Source organism: Suncus etruscus, chromosome 16 (genome assembly GCF_024139225.1).
Source record: "Suncus etruscus isolate mSunEtr1 chromosome 16, mSunEtr1.pri.cur, whole genome shotgun sequence".
Classification (NCBI taxonomy): domain Eukaryota; kingdom Metazoa; phylum Chordata; class Mammalia; order Eulipotyphla; family Soricidae; genus Suncus; species Suncus etruscus.
The window spans coordinates 29,157,839-29,163,304 of record NC_064863.1 but is presented as its reverse complement, the minus strand read 5'-3'; positions in this window follow the sequence as shown (position 1 = coordinate 29,163,304).

Here is a 5,466-nt window from a genome sequence, read left to right as displayed (position 1 = left end):
GGTTCTGTGTAGTAATAACATTTGACAATGCTTAGAGAAAAAACAATACAGTGTATGAGTTCTACTGAGGTTTACCACAATCAGGGCAAGTGTAGTAATCCTTTGTATACCTCTATGACTCCAAAATAAGATCTTTTAAGAGATAATTTTTTCTCCAGAGATATGATTCCAATGACATAGAAAATATATCTGAAGCAGGAGCGATCGCACAGCAATAAGGCATTTGCCTACCATGCTGCCAACCCAGTACAGATGTGAGTTTGATCCCTGGCGTCCCATATGGTTCCCTGAGCTAGCCAAGAGCGATTTATGAGCACAAACCCAGGAGTAACCCCTGAGTGCAGCTGGAAGTGGCCCAACTCCCTCCCCCCCAAAAATATATTGGATTTTATCAAATTATTCTGAGTATAGGGGTCGGAGCAGTGGTGCAGTGGTAGGGCATTTGACTTGCATGCACTGAGATAGGACAGACAGTAGTTAGATCCCCTGGCATCCCATATGGTACCCCCTAGCCAGGAGCAATTTATAAGTACATAGCCATGAGTAACCCCTGGATGTGGCCCAAAAACCAAAAAAAAATTATTCTGAGTATAAAACTGTAAATTATATGATATAATTTTATGATATAACTTGTTCCACAATTACTCATAATCAGAATAGGCAAAATATAAACCAATTATGCAATTCTTCAATCCACAGAAAAAATACTGAAGTTACTTTGTTTGATATGTGATTGTCATAGCTTCATTTTATATCTACTATTGCATTATTATTTTCTATCCTTCCACTGTTAACTTATATTTATCCTACATGTGTATGTTTCCTGTAAGCAACAAACGGCTGTATCCTGATGTTCCCATTCACTCTGTGACTTTCAACAGTAAAATTAATTTCATTGACCTGCAGAGACCTTGCAGAGACTGCAAGGACTATCTTTCTCTTTTTCAGAGGGTATGTGGTTTAAGTTGCTTTTGCAATTGATTGTTTGCTTTTTGGAGGTGTCCTTTCACTAATTCTTGCAATAATAACTTATTGCTACTTACTGTCAAATCCCGTTTATCCTTGTATGTTTTTATCCCTCCCTAAATACTAAAGATTCTCCTCAGGGTAGCAGACTCTAGTTGGAAGTTTTTCCACCCTATAATAATTCCTTTTCATGGCATTTTTTCTTGTTTGTATGGTTTTATTTTGGATGTACATTACTGTTATTATTTAACTTATATTTGAGGTGTTTCTTCTTACTTGGGACTTTAAGTAATAACTCATATTATCTCACTTTGTTTTGTTGCCACTTTAATTACCATGTGTCTTTGACTTGGTCTTTGTTTCTATTTTTTTCTATTTTTTTTTTTATTTTTCAGGACTCAAATCTATGCAGAAGATTCCCTCCAGAAGTTGGAGTTTGGAGTAATCTTTCTTTTTTATTTTTTTTCAGCCACACCCTGTGATGCTCAGAGGCTACTCCTGGATATGCTCTCAGAAATCACTCCTGGCTTGGGGGACCATATGGAACACCTGGGAATTGAATTGAGGTCCATCCTAGGATAGCATTCGCAAGGAAGATGCCTTACCTCTTGGGCCACTGCTCAGGCCCCCAGAATAATTTTTCTTCCAACATCTTTCACTTTATCTTTTTCCTCTTCATTTGCTATTCCTATAAATTGAATATTATTCTTATTGCTGTTATCCATTCTGTATCTTATAATTTTTTATCTTCTTATACTTCACTTTGCCACTGCATTTGCCTTGTCTTTTTAAATGATTAAATTTCGTTAGATGGGCATTTTTATACAGTATTTGAAATCGTTGTTATAAATACAATCAAACTAATATTAATTTATAGAAATAAAAGTTTTTGATATCCTAAAATGAAGATTATTTCATATACAAAAAAACAAATCAAGAATAGACGTGAGCTTGTAGAAAAACTCTGACAAACACCTGAAAAGCACTGGAGCTTTATTTTTACTTCCCGTATCTGGGTGTTCTTTTCTCAGTATCTCGTGAATATCAGGCTTTCTCAACAAAGGGAAGTTTGACTAAAAATAATTATATAGAGCCTTTACCTCTAAAGAATGACAAAACTATAGATCCAAGTATTAGAAAATACTTGATGGGAAGAATTTGTTTGTCCTCTAGATCTACTTCTGTAGCCAGAGAAATAGCTTGTTCTATAAGACACTTGTCTCAGATGGCCAACCCCATTAAATTCTCACACTACATATGGTGCCATGTGCACCCTGAGAAATGATTCCTTGAAAGGAAATCTAGGAATAAGTACTGTTGGGTGTGACCTCAAAACAAAACAAAACACACACACAAAATTGGAATCAGCAACAAACATTCAAACTAAATTAAACATACCAAGCAAGACAATAAGTATAGAAGGTTACTTTTATTTTTTTTCTTAAAAAAATCCATGACAGTTATCTAAATGTATAATTGGAGCAGAAGAGGTAAAAAATAATAACATATATGATTCTGAGTGTGTTACAGGCAAAACATTTGAGATCATTAGATATATCGAATATATACAGAAGTACATTCAGTTAAAAACACAACAATGTTATAAACTATATTTTATTTTCAGACAAATGCACACAAAGAAAGTCTTTAGGTTACTGAATGAGTTTAAAGCTAACCATATGATCTCTGTAGGCTTATTTCTATGCATGTAATAAGGAAAATACCACTATTATAGACTAGTTTGTACAAACCATAAGAGATATTTGAAAATCTTTGTCCTCACATACAGTCTTTGGGACTGTCAAAATATTTTCCTGTTTCACTTCGATACTTAATACACTCAGACAAATAGAACCATGTCAACTAATTGTAAAAATGCCATAACAAAAGGAGATCTGGGAAGTCTTGCTCTAGCAATTAAGTGATGTCTTCTGATTTGACACTTGCTATTTTTCTTCATGCAGCTGCTCATCTTGAATTTCTCTCTTGGTTTTACTCAATCATAAATGAACTTGAAAATATAATACATGCATTTTTTTGGCTGCAGATGTTGGACAGTTGTGAGAAAACAATACTTATTTTGTATCTTAAAGTCATCAACTATTTGCTTCTTCTTTCAAATTATACTCAAAAGTTACTTATCCCCTTTGAGAGATGTATAATTAAGTTGATACCTCTCTCTGACATCATACTTAACTTTCCAAAATTACATATTGTTCACTAATAAATCAGAATTATTTTTATCCCTTTGTAGAAAATTCTATGCTTTCTTGATTAAGGTGTTTTTGAACTAAACATTTTGCATTATAGCAAGGTAACTAGATAATTTAAGCAAGCATCCTTACTCTAAACAAAAGTTAAAAATATATTTTTTTAAAAAATATTTCAAACTTTCTTAGCAGTTACTATGATTGAATCTAGTTTACATAATTGTCTATGCTTCTTGCCTCTATTGTCTGGAAAATTATCTTTATTTTTAATGTCATACTAAGCTGCAAATGAAAACAATAGTGGAAGTTATATGTTCCATGATGAATTAGCAGCTGTCTTTCAATTGGCTTCCTTACCATAGAAGATTGATGATCTCCAATAGTCGCAGATTTGGTCTTTTCATAATTGACAGGCAAGACATTACAGAGGTTAATGTGCTTATTTGTGCATACTGTTTACCTGGGTAAGGTCCTGGTACAGCAGTTGTATCTCTGAGAACTTCCAGTAGTAAACTCTAAAAATGGCGAGAGAATGGAGAGAGAATATTCCCTGAGCACTTTTGCTGATGAGCAAAAGAAACTAATAAATATTCTTCTCAAAGTGCTCTACCCTAGTTTCAGATGAGAGGTTCTTATTTCTTCTCAATTAAGAAATTTTTCTATTTCTGGATTCTTCTACTCTGCTATTGTTTTTAACTCATTATAAATAGTTGACATATACTGTCAACAGTAAGTAGCACAAGTAACAAACTTTTTACTCAACTTTGCCAATGCCTATAAACTAACTTGGTAGCAGAAAGTCAGTGATTTTCATTATAACACTGTCACTAGTTAACTGCAAAGACTAGAAGATGGTTTCACCTCTATTCTAGTTCCTTGTTGTCTATTGCTCAAAATAGCAGTCGGTAGACATTTACATCAACAATATCTTTTCCAAAATGTCATGATTTCTCATACATGTAAACACACACAAGATAGTACCTGATTATTTTCTCTCAAGGGAGAAATAGAAGAATATATCTGTCTCTGAGAACATAACACAAAAAGCTGAGAGATGTGCTTTGAAACTATATGATATTTAATTTATAAGTAAAGGCAATGTTAATAAATATTTCATCATAAAAAGGAAAATGAGTACTTTTATTTCAAGGTATAATATAATTTCTCCTCTAAAATAAAAACAAAATAGAATATTTTAGTAAGTAAAATTTTCATAATCCTGTTGGTGATGAAATTTCTCCATACAGAGTTTTTTCTTTGATGAAAAAATTTCTTAGCATGCAATTCAGTCTGAAGGTCAATTATTCCTCTTGTGTTATTCTAAGCTACATTGGTTGCTAGTGGAAATCTAATCATGCTCACTGCTCTCAATTTTCTTTTGATATTGTTAAGTAACTGCTCAATATAACAAAAATAAAGTTTGACCATTTAATATTTATCCAGTTCTTCTTTCTTATCACATTTCCAACTAGTACAATATGATATCAAATGCAATAGACATTATTTTATAACGACTTGTGCAATTTTAATAACAATATATACTAAGATAGAGAGAAAACATTAGATACACTTTTATAGCAACTTTTCATCATGATCTAATAGTTATATTAAAGAAATTAGATCAGACAATATAGTCAATATTTCTTAGTATTTAATTAGGAAAATACTATACACATATTCTATGGTGGCCTTTCTCAATATATTTCTGCTGCACTAACCAATGTGAAAGTTTATTTTCTGACTTTTACTGACTTAGAGAATATTTTCTGCATCAATAACTAATACATATCTCAGACTTCATATTCTAATATGCTATTATTCTCAGTGACATGTAAACTCATATATATGTGAATATATACTTATGTTAATTATTTTTGTCTCCTTGTTAAAGTATTATAAGGGAACATGTTTCTGGAGGGATAACTAGAACAGTGTAAATAATATAAATATCTAGTTGTAACATTTTAATTGTACTTTGTTACATGATCACAAAAGCATTGTCTTTCATGACTTTATGAACACAAGTACTATACTTCCCAGAATCAAAACTCTCAAGACCCTCCAACTACTATCCTTATGCCATTTCTGTTTTATGCTCTCTTCTTCCTACCCCCATTACTTTTGACATAATAGAAAAATGACTGCAAAGTAACAGCTAACAAATTTTACAAACACATAGTAACAGTACAAGCAGATGCATTTTTATCTACAATATTATCATACATGTCCAATAAAAAATGGGCTTAAACTTGTCTCTACTTATGGATCCATATGTAGTGCTAGGGACCAA